Below are 19,873 nucleotides of genomic sequence, written 5' to 3'. Positions count from 1 at the left end.
TGATTATCTATGTTATGGCTACACATCCATAGTGGGCCAGCTGCCTTTCTCACTGGGGAAGAGAAATTTGTATTTTGAAAAGCTGACTGTGATGGATGGCCAGATGCTGGAGCACATCACAGAAGCACTCTTTCAGATTTATGAACTGCAAAGCCTGGTGCTTGGAAGAAGGTGCAGAGGAGAGTGTGGGTCAGACAATAGGACTGTGAGTTTTGTCAAACATGCTGACACATCCAGAGAATCTCAGGCCTCGAAAGCCATTGATCATCTCTCAGGGACTGGCTTCCTACATGTGTTCATAGCAAAGCACACTTTCACCTCCACTGCCTTGACATGCAGCTGCCCACCCCCTCCCCCAAGCTCCAGGCTGGCCGCCAGGAAAATGCCCTTTGTCACCTTGGCACTGCTGGCCACACCAGGTTTAATGAACCACCTGCCTTTTTTCTTCACTGTGGTACTGGCCTTGCAATCACTGGAACTTTTCCAAATCTTCCTTGAAGCCACTCCCTCTCTGCTCTTCCCCTTCCATGCTGGCAGCAGCTTTCTGTGGCCAGAAGGAGTGTGTACCAGCAGTGTGTCCCCCTGTCCCTTGGGAAAGCAGCATTTGCTGGGAACGAGAAAGCTGATTTTTCCTTTGCACATGTCAGCATCATGGAGGTGCACTGAACTTGTCCATCTCTGCAGCTCACGTGGGTGTAAGCTCAGCTGGTACCGAGGAGTCCCATGGGCTTTGACAAGGTGATCTGGATAGTTTTCACAGAAAGTGTTAAAAGGGGACAGACTTTGAGCAAGCTCCTGGAGGCAGGGAATATGTGACAGGGCTAGATTTTAAATTCTTCCTTAGCACAGTACAATCCTGGCCCGAGCCAGTGTTCCTCAAAATCCTCCAATACCTATTCTAATGGTGATAGCATTCAGCAGTAAACCTGTTCCTAGGCAGAGGAGACACACAATTGTCCCATTAAATAGTTCAGGACACAAGCAGAAAAGTTTTTTTGCCTGCTCCTTTATATGTTGGCCCTGGTGTCCCAGCATGGCTGACCTTTCATTAGTGTAAAACCTCTGAGGGCTATTTTCATCCTAGTGTAAATCAGAGTAGCTTTGGGGTTGGCATCACAGGAGGTTCTTATCTTATGGGGATTGTCCCAGCACAACCTTCCTCCTGAGCACACCTCTGGGCTGGAGATAACAAGATCTGCTGTACATGCTAACTGCTCCTGGCTGTGGCTGTCCTCACATCCCCATCCCAATAAATCCTGAGCCAATCATTTGGGTTTTCCCCTTCCTTTCCTTAAGAGTGTACCCAAAAAACAACCAGTATCTTCCCTTCAGGCAGTGTTTCTGCCACCCTGCTCCCTCACTGCAGCTGGACTTCTCCCAGGTGAGGAGTGTAGCTTGTCTTCTGTGGTTGAGAGAGAAGGAGGTGCCTGCAGAAAGCAATTTATGCTTCCTAAAATCTGAACTGTATCTCGCTCTGAGGTAGCACCCATGACAACTCTGCTCCTGACACCAATGCTTCATTTAGACACCTACGATGAGGTGGGGGTAAATCCACACCCTTCTGCTTTGCAGGCATGGTATTTCACAAGCAGAAGCATTGAAATTCTCCTGCTTGTTGCTCTCAGCTGCTACATGTTAGGTAGGATGTCAGATAACATACATCCTCCCACGTTCTGGCAGAGCTCTTTCCCCCACTTGGCATAAACCATGACTTTCATCTTGCTACACTAGATATTCAACATCCCTCAGCATAAAGGATGCATATTTTCGTATCTGGCTGTGATCAATAAACAGTTCCTATCTACGGCAACAACTGCCTGCAACATCGTGGGATTTGATTTAGTTATGTAATGGTCATCAAAATGCCTATCTTTGGTAATCAATAGCCTGAATCTTTCTCAGGAAGATCTGCATTGCATGATCAACAGCAATAGTAGTCCAAGCCAACTTGATGAAAGGGACAGTTAATCCCAAAAAGCCAAGTAAATGGAACGTGCCCTGCTTTGGGGAGGGGCATCACACAGCTACGTGCGTACAGCTGGGTATGGTTGATGTAGCTGAAGCTGATAGTTAGTGAGAGGTTTGGGATTGGTTGCTGGCAGTTGGGGGTTTGGGGGGGGGTGTTGGTTTTGTTTTGTTGTGTTTTTTTTCTTTTTGTTTGTGTTGTTGTTTTTTTTAAGTAAGAAAAACATCCATAGTTGTTCCACAGCAAAAGAACGAGTAATCTACCCACATTGAATATATGCAGTTGTCCTTGTTTCCTCCTTGCTTATTTTCACCTGCTGCTAATGTAATTTGGGTGACAAGAATTTTCCAAATGCCAAATTAGGATGAACAGCAGTTGGGTGCAACAGGTTAAGGGGAATAAGCGTCAGGCTTTTAACAAATTAGGGCAGACACTGAAATGCAGAAACCTTGTCCTATTCTACAATAACTGCAAAGGCAGTAAGCTCACCCACATAGGTGGAGTCCTATAGCTGTAGGGTATCTGTACCTCACTGGCCACTCTCCTCTTCCCCTGGAGGCTGCTGGTGTTGAGACAGGACAGCTGTGCCGCCTGTGAAGCACCTTCTAACCCAGTGAAGTTTGCACCTGCCTGGCACAGATGCATGTGCCTGCACAGTGCCCAGCACAGCTGAGGGACACACTCTGAGTCATGTTCAACACAATATCAGGTCTGAGCTGACCGCGTGTGAAACACCTGCCAGAAGCCAGGCTGTGAAGAGGGCTCTCCCCACCATTGATCCCGCAGAGCTGCAGACACCCTGGCAATAGAGCAACATCTCTAAAAAGCATCTCAAGCTTAAGAAGAAGCAGCAATGACTGTCAAAGCTAGAGCCACGTGAAACTGCATGGGTAGGTAATATTGTCCACGCTGTCTGAGCACCACTCAGCTGCAGTCAAAACATTTGATTGACAAGTACAAAGGCCTGAATTAAATTAGCTTTAATATATTATCATCCTCTTAGGTGAAGTCCGGTAACTGACTATATGCACTTTCCTAGGCTGCTGCAATATGAAGTAAAATGGGTTGTCACTAACTGTAAGTGAAGGTACCAGAACATCCCAAGCCCATGCATGGTCCTTGGTAGAGCAGACTCAGGGAACACTGCACTTCAGGGCACCTGACTAGGTCAGTCTGGCGCAAGGTATTTCTCTGGAGTCCCCAGCTGAGCCAGCAAAGTTGACTTTTGCCATTCTGAGGATAAATGGCCAGGACTGGGACTGGCTTACACCACTCACAGGAAGATGGAAATGGTGAAGTGTAACACAGAGCTGGAAGAAGAGCTTGGAGAGCTGGGTGTGCTGTTCTACCACCATCACGGGATGGGGAACTAGCAGAGGTGGGACCAGCGACAGTAATTTGTACCTTCCTATTCCAGTTTCACAGTCTCTGCTGTAGCTAAAATATGTAGCAAGGCCACCACCATTCCAGCTGCTTACTTAGCCAATGGTGAGGCCAAACTTGCCTCACATTAGCTTTCCCTGTATATTCCTGCTTCAATGCTCAGAGGTAGGTCCGTTCCTCCTGATGAAAGGAAGATGGTGCTTTTATTTCTGTGGAGCTTAGAAATGCCACAGCAGAAAGAAGGAGAGCTCAGATAAGACTCACAGAGGGGGAAGAGCCCAGGCTGAGTGTGGGGCCAGGTAGCCAGGATGTCCCTGGGCCATCCATTTGCAGGTAACCTAGCACACCCCGCTGTGAACCAAAGCGTGGGGCTGGGAAGTGGCGTAGCTGAGAGGGATTAGCTGTGCTGTGCCCTACGTGCTGCACGTTCCCCCTTCTACGTGCCGGGAGGGAGCGGGTTCCTCCTGCCTCGCGTGCGGTGCCTCGGGCCTCGCCCGCGCCTCCGCCCGCTTCCCTGGCCTGTGCCATGCAACACCTGGGGCAGGTACATCTCCCCAGCTAAGGGAAAGTCCTGGTTAGCTGTTGTGTTGACCGTGAGGCCTAGCTATGCTATCTAGGAGGGAAAAAGAGGCCACCTGGAGCTGCAAAAACCTCATCAGCCTGCAAAATGAGGGCAGGGCGCTAGTGGGAGGTTGGATACTTCCTGGAGTGGCAGAATTCCTGCAGCAAGACAGAAATGACTCATTCTCACCTCACAGTCCCTCCCCAACTTTTTTTTTTTTTTTTTTTACATATTTCCTGGAATTTGTGATTGTATTAGAAGTGCATTCTACATTCCTGTTACAAAAGGGAATCCAGTCCCACAGGACAAAGTCATTCTTGGGATAACTTTCAATGAAATCAAGAGTTACAACTGGACTGACTTTAGTGTAACAAGTTCTCAGGATATTGGTGGCTGCTGCAATCATGGTTTTTTTAGGCAGTCTAGATCTACTCGTTTTCCTAGTATAATAATTGCAGTAAGAACGGTGACGTTTTGCAACCAAACTAGTTTATACTGGCAAAAGCCCTATTTGGATGGTAGAGAGGTGACTTATAATGCTAAATTTCTTCCAGTTCTTATTTGGGAATTGCTCTTCTATTACAAAATGTCTTTATGCTGTCTGCACAATAGGTGGGGATGATTACTTCTGCATTGTTATAACAGTACATTTTCTAGCACAGATAAGCTAAAATGTCTAAATGTTTCTATTTTGTAAAATACTAACATTAGAATATAGTTTGGGGAGGAAAGAAATTGCTATCTTAAAATAAAACAAAGTAGATTGATGCCCTAGATTAGCCTACAAGGCAAATTCTATGTGACAAGAGAACAGATTTCACATCAAAATCTATGCTATTTTCTTTCACTTTTTTTATCAGGCTTGGGATCTGCATGAACCCAGATCCTATGTATGGTTATTTTAATTTCTAAGATCTGAGTTAATCGTCTTTGCAGCAAGCAGAGAAAATCAGCTGTATTCTGTGTGTGATAGCAATTAGTGTCAGATCCATTTAGAATTGCAGTACTACATTAGTACCACTGGCTGGCCAGCCCAAGGGGCAGTCGGACACCAGCAGCCTTGCCATTGCCAGTTTGGCTGCGGACAAGTCTAAGTAGTGTTTAGGAAGTGGATGTTCACTGGGAGCATCTCCTGAAAGTGAAAGGCACAAAGTATGACAGCACAAAGTCGCAGGGAGAAAATCTAGATATGGGGCAGTATGGGGCATCTCCCTGAAAGAGCAATTTCACCTTGTATTTTTGTCATAGAGCAAACCAAGATAGGCTCAGAAGGCTTAAAAAACAAAGACAAGGAGCTGTGTTTGATGGTTATAAATTAGAGGAAACTCAATCTGTACTTGTTGGGAGCAGCTGTACAGTATTTCCATATGTATCGAGTGTATCTTAGAAAAACTGCAGATCAGCACCATATTGTTCCTTGAAATATGCCCCCAGATATCTTGCACAACATCTCAGCAGAGGCAGGAGATCCGATGAAGGAGAATGAGTCTATGTAGGATCTTAACAGGTGATCTACCAGGGAAGAAGGGTCTCTGGGCTACCTGAATGTGCAGATTGCTTCTGACTGGCCCATCGTGGATTATACTAATGAAAATCAGGTCCATTGGCCTAGAGCTTCACCTTGACAACCTGTTTCTTGAGGCAATGTGGAGCTCACAGCAATTAAGCTGTGGGCAGGAGGAATTTGCTCTGGGGATGGCAGGGCAATTCTGGCACCCTGCATCTGCCTTTCCCCAGGGCTCCTTGCTCTCCTGCCCATCATGGGAGTGGTGCATATCCTTGAAGCAACAGTGATGGGGCCTTAGGATACCAGGAAAGGTGGTGCTGGAAACAAACAGCTGCTGCAAGCAATTCAATGGCCCACGGCTCATTCATGGTGAGCCCTGAGGGGTGTGTGCTTGGGGGTGTTGCAGCAGCAGGACACTGGGCTGTGCTCCTTTCTGCAGCAACCTGGAGTGCTGCAAATTTACTCCACCTGCTGTGAGTGTGCAGATAAGTCCATCTGCATGTAGAGAGTAATACCATCAGCCATTACACCAATGGGCTTGTATAAATTGGGTTGTGTACTTCTCCTACTGAGATAAGGATGTCCGTGGAAAGAGGTGACAAAATGACAAGCAAAGAGAACAATTTTTGCAGCAGTTCTGTGAAGCTGCAGGCCAGACACATATGCATCTCACAACCAGAGAAAGGATGTCGCAGCAATGAAGGTATAAAAGGAGAGTCTGGCACAGTTTTGACTGTGAGGCTAGCTAAAAAAAGACAATCTCTTGTAGGTAATATCCAAAAATAATTTGTAAGACTAAAAATAGCATGGATATGTCAAGGTTTAAAAGGAGATAAAACCTGAAGCCTATGAAGATGAGAAAGTCATACATGCAGACTGCATGAAGTTCAGTAAGGCCAAGTGCAAAGTCCTGTACCTGGGTTGGGGCAATCCCAAGCACAAATACAGGCTGGGTGGAGAATGGATTGAAAACAGTCCGGAGGAGAAGGACTTGGGAGTGGTGGTGGACAAGAAGCTCACCAATGTGCACTGGCAGCCCCAAAAGTCAACAGTGGCCTGGGCTGCATCAAAAGATGCACTCCCACCTGGAGTACTGTGTCCAGTTCTGGAGCATAAGAAGGACATGGAGCTCATGGAGAAAGTCCAGAGGAGGGCCATGAAGATGATCTGAGGGCTGGAGCACCTCTCCTATGACGACAGGCTGAGAGAGTTGGGGCTGTTCAGCCTGGAGAAGACTTTGGGGGAACCTCAGAGCCACCTTCTGATACCTGAAATGGGCCTACAGGAAAGCTGAAGAGGGACTCTTTGCAAGGGCTTGTAGTGAGAGGACAAGAGGTAATGGATCAAAACTGGAAAAGGAGAGACTTAGATTAGACATTAGGAGGAAATTCTTCAGTGTGAGGGTAGTGAAACACTGGAACAGGTTGCCCAGGGAAGTTGTGGAAGACCCTTCCCTGGAAGTGTTCAAGGCCAGGTTGGTTGTGGCTTTGAGCACCCTGATCTAGTGGGAAGTGTCCCTGTCCATGGCAAGAAGCTTGAAACTAGATGATCTTGAAGGTCCCTTCCAACTCAAACCATTCTATGATTCCATGATATGATTATCTGAGATACCTAAAATCAGCTTGAACATCATAGCTTATAAAAGACAGAGAAATGGAAATTAAATTATACTAACTCACACTCTTAGTCTCAATCTCCAGTCACCTGAGCCAAAACAAGTAGACAGTTTTATTTACTGGGTTTTCATTTTTTTCTGGGATGTGCAAACTGAAGGTTCCATGTGCCAGACCTCCCAGACTTCTCATGCACAGACCGTATTTCTTGCTTGCACAAGCCTCGGTCTTCTGCCAGCACCTCAAGCATGTGCTTTGGTGGCTACCTCAAAAATTGCCTGGAGGACTGAAAAGGGGAGAAGCAAGAAACTGGCTGTGTCTGGAGGAGCAGGTTGCTTTCTGCAGGTCAGACACCAGCCTTCAGTTTGCAGGGTTTTGCAAAGTGTTTCACATGCCACTTTCTGCTGCTGGTGGGTTAGGGTGCCAACCAAATGAGGCTGGTGTCCTGGTCTTGATCAGGTGAGTGCAAAGCTGCCCAGAGAGCAGGAGCTCTGACTAGCAGCTCACATGGGCAGCTGCCTATCAAGTCTTGGCACCACCAGGGCTGTAGCCAGCTGCATGGGGACATTTGGGACTTTAGCTCAGGACTTTCAGTTAAACATATATCCTGCTCAGGTACTCTAATCTTTCATCTGATTTAAGCCTCTATCCCAGCTCAGGATTATTAAGGGTTTAATTTAGCATTTGCAACTGGACCCAGATAGATGAAGAGTTTAAGGTGAACATAGGGGCTGCAGCAGAGGCTGATTCTTGTCCCATCTTGGGGACAGCACAGAGCCCTGTCTTTGGTGCTGTGTGTTGCAGCAAGCACCAGACATGAGCTGGCTCAGCACGGTTTGGCCAGCCCCTGCATGAGGACACAGTGCTCAGTCTTGGGAGAGACAAGGACAGTCATGGGAGGAGTAGGCAGACTGCTGGGGCAGCTGCAGCACCTGGGATGGCAAGGGGAGAGGAAGGGAAGGAATGGTCCTTCTCAAAACCCTGCTTGGGCAGTCATAGCCTGTACACAGCCGTATGGCCACAGTCAGGCTGGAGACACAAGTCTACTTCCAGCTGTAGTTGAAGGGTTAATGCCCCAGTCTACCCCACCCTGACTCAACACCATTCTCCCACTAACCACCACTACCCTCCCAGTTTTGTCAGCAAAACTGTACATGCTTCCCTTGGCCCTCTGGAGTCCAAGTGAGCTGTGCTAGCTCAAGCAGTTGAAATGCAAGGTCTGTTCTGCATCTCGTTCTTTGCTAATAAATAGGTCAAGGAAAGCTGGCAGGGGTGCGTGTGCCCAAGCGCTGGGTGAGTGCTAATCACTTCTGCCGACAGACCTGGAGTTTAAAGATTGGCTTATACACCTCTGTGGTGATTTGCCCCACACACCCAGAAGCTAAGGCAGCTGACATTTGCTTTCCATGGCTCGTTGTGTTCGATGCAATCTACACAGAGAGGGTCAGAGGGATTCCAGATGTGCCTAACCTTTTCTCATCACCAGACGCTCCTTGATTGCCTCTTCCCCTGACCTACAGATGGCATACAAGTCCCTGTGGGGACAAACAAAGTCACACCACCCTGTGCAAACTGTTAGGTTCACAGTCCCGCCCTGCTGGAACTAGCTGTGAGAGCAGGGGGGTGCAGATAGTCCTGGCCAAGCACAGCATGGGTGCATTCTTCAGCCTCAGTGGGGCAAGAAAGCGGTGCTGCTGAGCTGCCTTCTTGCACCAGCAACTTTCGTGAACCCAGTTGCTTGCATCTAGGAAGAAATAGTTTTAGTGCTACTTTAAGTGCTGTGATCTTGACTGCTGGACCCTGGCAATGTAAAGGAGAGGGAGATGCTCTCCTCCTATGTGTAGTAGATGTCCTGTGGTGTCGGTGGGATTGGGGTTGGGCTTATGAGAGCACAAAATTTGCAAGTTCTCACCTCTTCCTTCCTTCTCAAGCACTCTCAAACCAATATGCTGCACACTCAAAACAAACCACTTCCTTGCAAATGTCTATACTACCGAGTTTTATGTAACTCAGAACTGCAAAATCACTTTCTCTGGGTACTTTAGCAAGCATCAGTGTGAAATTCTCTGAGAAGGGATCCGAGGAGACCTTGTGTTCACTTCTCTGGACAAGCGAGAACCTTATTCTCTCAAAGTAAGATGATTATCAAGGGGGTGCTTGTGCCCATTCTTGTTTTTGGGGATTCTCCTTTCCCTTTGCTGCCATGACTCATAAAACTTGTTAAACCAGAGTATGCTTAGCAGAAGAACATTTAATTACATAGCAGTTGCAGGATAGTGATGGAATTTCTGTTTGACAGGCTGACAACAAGATGGCTCTATCTACAAAGCTGTTCAGATGTCAGTATAGCTGATTCCTTCCATAGGGCTGTGCAAGCTGTACTAGGCACCAAAACAGTAAGGAGGAAGGTAAAATACGTGCCAGAAACAGGCTTGGGACACTGTTGGTTTGCATAAACAGCCTGAAAACACGCCTGTCATCACTGCGTCTGGGTCAACGTGTGGAAACAGTATCTGGTAAACCAACAGCCTTGCTCTGCACAGTGACCTAGATAGGAAATACGATGCAGGGAGGGAGAAGGTGAGACTGTGCACTGTCGTAACACATGGATCAGGTTATTTGCTGCAGCTTTTATCTGGCTGTAAGAGTTTAATAGTCAATAAACCACTTGGAAACAAGTTCTGGCCTCTCCCTTCCTTCTCAGGCACTCTCACACCAACACAGCATGCAGCCAGACCAATCTATGAAAAAGGTATTTCAGTACTTAGCAAAATGTTAACAAAATATTCTGAAAATCACTGTTTCAGCTACATGCACACTGCTTCAAAAGTACAGCCTGAAGGTTTCTGTGAAGCTGCTCAGAGGGGTTACACTGGCATTGGAGTGACTACTCTTCTCTTGTGTGTGTAAAAAAAATTGTTTACATTAAGAAAACTCTTTCCACTCTGGCCTTTAAGATTGCAGTAGGCAGTTCAGTTGAAGCAGACTAGGCTAGGCTAGCATGATTTTCCTCACTGGAATCAAAAAGCAAAAGGAAGTGTTTGGGAGACAATGCATGCTAGTGTTTGAAATCCCCTCCGATTTGTACATGTCTTGTCATGGTGTACTTAAAAGCCATTCATATGACCAAGTAATTTTTCATCAGTTTTAGTTTTTAGGCTGCTTTTGTTGTTGTTGTTGCTTGCTTGTGAGGTTTTTTTCCTTGTAATTTACCTTATAATTAGCACATTGTATCATTCATTCCAGCCCATCAAAGATCACAGTTGTATGACATTAAAACTCTACCATAAAATTGTAGCACATTGAAAGATGTAAGTACTGTTCTGGCATAGAAAGCACATCTTGCTTATCTTTAAAACAATTTAATCTGGATTACACTTTCAGGAAGGCAGAGGGATGATAATCTTGTAGGGCAATGGTTCAGTGTTCTTATAATTTCCGTATTATATTTATATCAACAAAATAAAGATCTCTCTTAAATCTGAAACTCTGCTGGCAGGAAGAAAAACATTTGAAGATTGCATATCAAAGGTCTTTGAGATCAAATAATAACTTGTCTATAGCCCAGTGTGTTCAATATGCAGTCAGTGAGCAGGAACAGGGTTTGCTTTCATTTTTCATTCTTCTGTAGACAGAATGTTGTCTCCCAAATTAGTTTTGTTGGATCCAAATTACTCTACTTATATTTAAAAAGAGGCTTAATTTTGACTATTTTCTGGGTTCTTTTCCCCAAAATAATCCAACAGATAATGGAGTATTTTTCCAAATGTACAGTTACTTGAGATTTTGATAATACCCTGAGCCTGAGCTATCAGAAGTCAGAGTGAAATTTTTCTTTTTCAATCCCATTTTTAAAGTTGTTTTGTGGTTTTTTTTTAAATAATACCTGAAACTTGATCCCAACAAAATGTTTTCCCCACATTTAAACTCTAGATAAATCTTGGAAAATATACTGTAGCTAAAGATTAAAAGTCAGCGCTTTTTAATCTGCTGTTACAATCAAGGGACCTACATTAATGAAAATGGAGACTGTTAGGACAGATTTTTCCAGCTTCTGTAGTAGTTAGTTGGTTTTCTTTTATACTTACATATTTTTTAGAAACAAGGGTTCAAGTGCTTTGCTCTTTGGACTTATATCAGAGTTATGTTTGTGATTACTCTGTCCTATATTATGTCACTTAAGACAGTTCATCAGAACAATTTAAAAATTTCTATGTAGTGAACTACAGAAATTCTTACGGCATTTATTGCTGTTTTCACTGATCCCAGTGAAACCATTTCTCCATTCATTCTGGAGAATGAAAGATCTTATCTTTGGAAGTGTTTCTTGACTGAGGAAATATCAGGTATCTTCCTTTGTCATTTGCAGCTGATGGTCACTTTGGCTGCATTTTCTACTCTGCAGGCAGTAGTTTCTGTGTAGGATCTAAGGGAATTTTTCCCTGTGCATGTTTTTGGGAGAACCCTTCCATCTTAATTATTCTCCTCATCTCACATTCAAGGAGATCCCATTCCCCTTCCTGGTCCTACCACACCACTCTGTAACTCTCCTGCTGCTGCCTCCCTCAGAGCTCAGCACTCTCTTGCAGCACAGCACTACAAAAACCTCCTTGGGGATGAAGCCCTCCTCTATTTATAGAGCTCTGAGGCTAGATGAAATTTTCCAGAGAGCATTCTGGAAGGGATCCCATCTAGCTGCTCTAAAGACTTACAAAAGGAAACGAGCTTGCTACCTTGCTTCATAGCTTTGCATTCATTAAATCTTTGCAGTAAAATATACACTACACCAGGTAAGCATTTGATGTTGGCATTTACGAACCTTTGAAGATTTCTTTCTGACATGCCTCATCCATACCTGAACTGCAAATGCAAAATCAGAGGCTTGGAGCAGGTTCCCTCACATGAACCTGCATTCTCAATTGATTTTTATCCCAGGTCTGCAATTCAGTGCTATTTAGTGCTAAGATAATAGAGCACGAGAACTGTTTTTTAGTTTCATCATGCTGTATTTTTTTCTTAAAAGATTCAGTCTCTTAGGCTGATCTTTTTTAATTGAAAACAAGGTTCCATTAACATCCACTGTGGAGTTTTGCTCCACAAAGATATTATTTGGCATTTATTTTACTCATGTCACAAATGAAATATGAAATATTTCTTAAAATAGGGGAGAAATGGTCACTCTAGCTAAAATAAGTCAGGATCCAGGCTGGGTATGCGGAGTAGACATATCCCCAAACACACAAGCCTTTGTGTGTGTATGAGCTAGCCATGTTTAGCCTCTAACATTAATTAGTTGCTGTTTATTAAAGCAAAACAACAACAACAAAAAAAGGTAGCAAGCCCTTAACTACTGTTGCCCACAGCACAAGGCTTTTATTGGAGGATAGGTCTGCAGAAGGGAGGAGCGTTGCCTCCCACCCTAATTTCATCAACATGTACCATTTGGTAAATAGGTGAGGAAAGAGTCTCTATCTAGTCTCTGCTTATCCCCTCCAGGTCAAACACAGTGAGGAAACTGTAATCTGAGAAACTGTAAAGACTCCTTTTTAATGAAAAATTTTGATTAAAACTCCTGAACATGGTCCTAGTATTAGACACAGACTGAGGCTGATCCCCCCCCAAAAAAACCCCAACCAATAACAAAACAACAACAACAAAAGAGAGAGAGAAAAGTGCCAGGGAGAAAACAAAAGCTTAATGAAAGAGTAAGAAAAAAAAGTTGAATCTGCCTCCTAAGAAGATAAGCATTGTGATCTTCCATTGCATTGTAGGTGGATGAAGAATGTGTAAATTGCTTGCTGACCTTCTTTTTTGCTTCTGCATAAAAATGAAAGGCCATTTCTTCTAGTACCAATAAAGGCCACCTTATCTCTAGGTCACTAATTAGCTAGCTGGGTGAGCAACGAACAGGGGTAGCAATTGTCGCAATTCTAACAGTGACAAACAGATGCAGCATGATAGTAAGGCTTAGAGGCAACCCAGCCCTAATTACAGCTCTGTAGCACATACTATCACTCCGAGAACAGACCAAAGATGTTAATAATTCATATTTAGCTGTGTGCTTGCACAAACTTCTGGTAAATTTAATCTTCTGGGACCTAATATTTAGGAACTGCTTTGTAAGAGCTCTCCAGCGTACAATTCCAGCATCATGTTTTACTGGACTCATTAACAACATTATGCCAGCTGAATGTCCTGGCTCAAACCAGGACACCACTGAAAGAGATAAAATAAAGAGTGCAAATGTAGATCATGCAGGGGTAAGACAATAATTTTTCATTCTCATATAGGATTTTAAATTACCATATATCAACTACTAGCAGTTCTGGTTTAGTAATTAGCTTGTCCTTGGTATAAGTTGCTTGGGAAATGCTTCAAAACATGCTGAAATATCCTACTCTAGTATTAGACTGAGAGTATTTGCACAGAGGCTTGTGCTTGTTAGCATAGGAAACAAGAAGACACAGAACACCATCATAATGAGTGTGCATCAGTATGACAATTTTTAATAGCACATTTGTTCAGTTCTAAAATCTCAAGAACTATTTTAATCAACAAACAGAACCTTTCAACTGCTAAAACCTGAGAAAAACAAAGAAACAAACAACAACTTACAAAATGTGAGTCCCTGGCTTGCTGTTCTCAGAATCAATAGCCTAAAACACCTCTTCCCGCATCCACAGATAGCAGAATCAGCTGATGCTAGCCATTATCCTCTCTTGGTACAGAATATCCTGCACTTTGGGTCTCAATACAGTTTCAAAAGGAAAGGCTTCTCTCTCAGTTGGGGAGAAAGCAAAAATGGGTCAAGTTAAATAATCAGTAGAATCGAAGCTACGTGACATGACTGAGTCAGCTTTCCATTCTGACTTGGATGGTCCTGCATTTCCCTGCCTGACTCCTGGCCCTGCTGATCCACACCCTCTCTTGCACCACATCAAACCACTCAGTAAGCCGATCCAACTTGTTAATCCAACAGAAAACTATTCTCTTGAATGGACTCACCAAAGGGCTTGACAAGTGTGGTGCTAAGAAGCATGCTGCTGGAGGGAGCAGAACCACCTCTTGTCAGGGGCAGCAACTCATCGCCATGATTAAAAGTACCACAACTGAAGAAAGCTTTGCAGAAGGGCACGAGAGGAGCACTGAAGGCAAATAGGGCATGGAGTAAAAGCCTGTGTCTTTGGGAGAGTTGGAAATGCAAGAAAAGGCATCACAAAGCCCTTCAGATGGGGAACACAAGACGTGGGGTGATGGCAGGCAAGCAACAGGACATTGCACCCTGATAAACCTCAGAGGGGTGCATGGGAATATGCAGCCACTGTCCTGGCCGAAGGGGGAACGGGGACTGCAGGAAAACACAGTGCTCAGCCCTCCTGAGTCCACCTAAATAGAGATGGCTCTTCAGGGTTCAGGCTCACAATGCTTGTTGGTAGCCAGCCCTGGTAAAGGTGAGCTCTTCAGGATAGACAGTTTAACAAAACATAAGCTGTAATATTGTATCTCCATTGTTCAGGAAAAGGGGGAGGACACCATTGTTCACTTGTAAAACACACAAAAATTAAGCCTGCCCCCATTCTTCCTGACAAATTGCCCCATTAAAAACCAACAAAACAAAATACATTAAAACCCCCTATGTCTTACTGAGGAATAACACCTAGACAGTCTTTACCAGCTCAAAAACTCCCTATGATCTTTTTCTTCTGCTCTTGAATTACTAAGATAGGTTTCTCCTTTCATAGCAGTAAATATTTTAAGCTTGCCATTTTTTTGGAATCTTACTGGTACAACTGCTTCAATAAGAATTTAGAGATATCAGAAGTTGTGCTAGCCAGCTGCAGAAAGGGAAAAGAAACTCCACCTTCACCCAAAGATAAAATGTCCAGTCTTTCAACAGATACATCTTTATGGCTTCAGTAAGTTTCTGAGTTCCTCTCTGGAGCTCTTGGTAATAGTTTCTAGGGAGTCATGAAAGAAGAAAAACAGATACTGCAACTCATTTAATGGAAGGATATATTTTAATGCACGAGCTGAGGCACTTTAAAGCTTCCCAAACTAAGGGGCACAGAGCAAACTGTACATCTTGCCCACATCTCAGGGCATCCCTGTTCTGTTTTCCAAACAAAAGGCCAGGCACTGGCAGAAGAGAGAACTACGTGCCTGGCAGCTGAAACACATGGAAAGAGAAAATATGATGTGCAATAAATCAGGTACATTCAAAATAATCATGGCAGGCCACATCATCCTAACACTGCTCGGCATTGTTTCCACCTTGATGATATTTCAGCATGTCACGATGCTGAATCATGATGACACAGGGGCAGGAAGCACATATCAGAGGCACAGTGAAAAGGTCATGTTATGACTGTGGACCTATGAAGCATTGGAGAATCTTTATGCTGGAGTGCCTTGCTCTCATGCTGTAAGACTTGTCTGCACCAAAACAGACAAAAGCTCCCAAAGCAGTTCAGATAAATTTGAATCAGACACATATGGATAAAACAGGATTTATTTAGCTTTTTTTTTTTTCCAAAACTGCTTATCACTGTATCAGTGCATGGATTTCAAATAGTGTTTAAAAAATGTTCTTAAAACGTAACTTTCTATCCATATCTAAACTTCGAGCACCCTGAGGGCCTGCTGGGTTGCTTAAGTTTGAGGCCAAAAATGTACATAATTGTCAATCTTTAGCAAGACAGGGAGCTCTTTTCTAACCAAAGCCAGAAATACTCCCTCTGAAGAAACCTCACAAACAATGTGGAAAAAGCTTTTGAACTTTCCATGGTACAAAGTTTAAAACGAGGACAAAACTGGAATGCGTCAGTTGTGAGTGTTTTCTAAGCTGTGCTGCATTTCCAAAGCCTCACAGATATAGACATCTGGTAACAGCATTTTCAGTTAAAAAGACATGGTATTGTACGTTACTAGCATAATTAATTTTTCTTTAAATATTAACAAAATTATTAAAGTAATCAAATATTTTAATTTGTATAAATCTCTCTGGATCAATCCCAACCATATTTTTGGTGTAATAAAAATAGCTGCATTCCCAGAGAAGCAACTTAGTATAATTTCAGACAGATTGAGGACAGCAAAAACAATTTTAGTTGAAGAGCCCAGAGGAATCCCTCAATGTTAAACAACAATATTAAACTCAAGTTTATACAAAGTATTTGAGAATACTTCTTATAGTTTAGCACAACCCTTATAACCTCAGATTATAAAGTAAAAGTTTTTCCTTTAAAGATTACACCGTTGTGATATTCAGTGATAACCCACCAAATTATTCTGTTATGTCAGAAAAAACTTTAAGGGAAACTTACCAATGGCATCAACAAGCACTAAGTGGGCTGGGAGGTGGTCCAGAGTATTGCGAGTTATTTTCAGGGCTCTGAGCCTCATTCTTCATTGTCCCAAGGGCCACGTGCCACTTCATACTGTGATAGGGGACTGTCAAGCTCCTGGCGTATCAGAGAGCTGAAGCCTGGATCTTGGAGACTGGTGAGACCCCTGTACCTTGTGCTGGCCAGAGTGACTTGGAGGGCCCCTGAGGTTGTCTTTTCCTCCATAATGGCACTGGTCAGCACTAGTGCAGCCAGTTAATAACCCCACACCTTCCTGGTCACCTCTCATGGGCAACCCTTCCTCGCTTTGCAGAAACAGGGGGCAGGGGAGGCATTTGTGAGATGAATAAACCATGCTAAGCTTGGCGTACCTCAGGAAAAGAGCGTGCATGCAACAAAGCAGCACTTGCAGATCCTCGTGGATGTATATTGTACAGTGTGTCCTGGTTAGAAAGGAAGTGAGTTTAACATCCAACTCAGACAAACATTTTTCTAGTTTTATTTGGAAAGGCTGCAAACCTGTTACAGTTCACTTGCTGGCATGAAGAGCAAGCTTAAAAAATCATAGAATCATAGAATCATTAAGGTTGGAAGGGACCTTAAGAATCATCAAGTTCCAACCTCCCTGCCATGAGCAGGGAACCCTACAAAAAATGACACTTGAGATCAGTGAGTAATGGCTTAAGTGGAGTAAGAGCAGTCAGGCTGAAGAACAGGGTGGAGTGGTCTAGGGGGAAGACAGTAAATGCTACAAGCCCCCAAGTTCTGAATTTTAATTGTGATGCTGTCATGGACCTGCATCTGTCTGACTGATGCCTCACACCGCTACCAACCTCAGAAGCACATGTAGTTTCCAAGTGGCCTCCTGGCAGCAGTGAAAAACATAGTTTGGAGTCCCAGGAACTGAAGATGAGATTACTTTTTATTTAAACTTTATTTCTAAGCTAGTTTAGCTCTGTGAATTAAACTTACTTAATCTTACTATTCTGTATCCCCCCTCCTCCTTGGGCTTCAAAAATGCTTTTTTGTGTTGTTTATATAACCTTACCACTGCAGTACTCAAAATACATAAAGCATGGTATAAATGCAGCTATTATTACTACTTAATTACAACAGAAGTTATTCATTGCCAAACATTTTTTTAAACTTCTAATAAACATACCAGATCCATATCTAAGTGGTGACAAAAATCTGTGACCTTGTATCACGTTTATCCCACAACATTCTCATCATGACTGGTATTACCTGAAAGACTTTTAATCTGCATTCTCTGCAAAGCACTATGTCTCATAATTACCTAGTCACCAGTCAAGCTCTTTTCCAATGTTCACTACACAGACAAGGTATCAGCTATCCTGGAAATGCCACATTAGGGAGCAAGTGAAGAGTAACCAGCAGAAAAGAAAGAGAAGGCCCTTTTGGCAACCATCGCGTTGGTCATTTTGCTTTGCATACCATATGTTGCCTCCTTGTGCTTTGTCCTTAGGCTGTCTTTTAAGGAGCAAGCTCTTTGGAAATGAATAGAGTCTTTATATGCTTAGAAAACATTTCTAGCATGTTGCAGACACTATTGTACTGTAAATACTCATTGTCTTCTCAAATTTCCTTACTACCAACACTCTTTTCTGTAGCTTTGTCACTGGACAACAAACCTTCATTAAATTGTTTTGTGCTGCTGGTGAAGTGCTGTAATCACAAAATACGGCAAATGCTTAATATACCTGAAGATGGATTTTGCTGAATTTGTTATTTCTATTGACCACACTGGGCAACAGTAAGTCAGGACAACCTGAAGTAGCTCAGCACATTAGCAAATGTAAAAACTAAGACCAAGACCTTTAACTACATCCCAAAAGACACGTGGGAAGAGAGGGAAAGAACAAAAGACTTTTGAAGTCAAATTAGCCCATGAATTAGTAACTATCATTAAATGGTTTTTGCCAGGCACCATACTTTTACATTGCTCCTTTTCTTATTTGTTTCATAGTTGGACAATTGAGTTTCATCTCCACTGTGTTTGCTGAAAGAGTACACAAAAAAATGCAAAATGTCTTTCTGACATTGTTTGACTTTCTGAAGTTTTTGAAAATAACAGCCTTGACCCTTTTCTCATTTAGCTCAGTTTAACAATGCTGCAAATCCAAGGAATTCAGTTGCATTAATCTCAGTTTAAAGCAAGCTAGAAGAATGTCTAGACTAGTTTTTCTGACATACCTCATATACCTGTAGTTAGAGAACAACTCTCACTAAACCTAGATTAAAAATCTCTCCACTTTATGCTCTGGATTTACAACTCATTTTGAACCCACTTCCTTCTGCTTCTACCACTGTATTTTCCTCCTTTTAAGAGCAGTGAACAAAGAAATTACTAATCTGCAATTCTCTCTGTTTTCAGTTCCCAGCTTTTCCAGTTCCAGTTTTGTGGGGTTTTTTTTGGTTTTAATTCTGCCTTGGAGCCTGCTGATAGCATTCACCTTGAAATCTCATCCTTTGGGCTTTCATGACCTTGTCCTCTCAGTACTCGTTTTGCCTTTCTAATGATTCACCCTGTTTTTCCTTCTCATCTTCTGTGTCTGTCGCACAGGCATTTGTAGCCTGGGCACATTTTGTTTCTCCTTTTAGATCCTTCATGTAGTACAAGCAGTGCCTAAGATTCCTACTGGTATGTCAGTTAATTTTAAATCCAGTTCTATGTAGCCAGATGATAGGAGCCAAACCATTTTAATTGTATACATAAAGCCATCTCACTGTAATACAAGTATATTACAGTCTTAAGCCTAACAACAGGCTGTGGAGCTGCCACTCTTCTACAGTGGCAAAGAGAAACTGATTTATATAAAACCAAACCAAAACCTGTGGCAGCCTGTAAGTTACCAACCAGAGGATTTAGCTCATGTGTTTGACACTTCTTGGACTTTAGAATGGATTTGCTTAACTTTCTGGCAGTGCACACCAGCTACAGGCACTGCCTCTCACCAGCCCAGCCCATGGAGCAAACAGTCGCTGTCTGCTCACCAGACAGCAGGTTTTTGGAGGGGGTGGGCAGGAGAACCCCCCAGCTGGGAAGGAGTCATTGCTCCGGTTTACCACGAGGCTCTGAGACACCAATAGCATGTTATTGTATCATGGGAAACTGCAGAACACACCCCACTTTATTAGCATCTACCAGAAGCAAGCAAAGCCATGGCTAAGCCAGATCAATCAGAGCATACCCATCACATCAGAGTTAAGGGCCTCATGTGGCTTCTGACAGCCGACGTGACTGTCGGGACCACAGTCCCTTCTTCGGTGCTGCTCTGCCAAACCAGCTTCCTTTTTCCTGTCAGCGGCTTTGCCAAGTTGATCACAGCACTGGCCCCAATTCCTGGCCTCTCCCCGTTTCAGCAGCCACATCACCTGCTTCTCCTTCCTGCTTTTTGCTTTTTTAACCGGCCTGACTCCGGCCTCGATTACCACCGAGTTAGGCGGGACGCAAGCCACAGGTTATTTACGAGGGCG

The sequence above is a fragment of the Chaetura pelagica genome, unplaced genomic scaffold (genome assembly GCF_000747805.2).
Source record: "Chaetura pelagica isolate M959 unplaced genomic scaffold, ChaPel_1.0 scaffold9, whole genome shotgun sequence".
NCBI lineage: Eukaryota > Metazoa > Chordata > Aves > Apodiformes > Apodidae > Chaetura > Chaetura pelagica.
The sequence above is the reverse complement of the archived record's forward strand: the minus strand, read 5'-3'. Positions refer to the sequence as shown.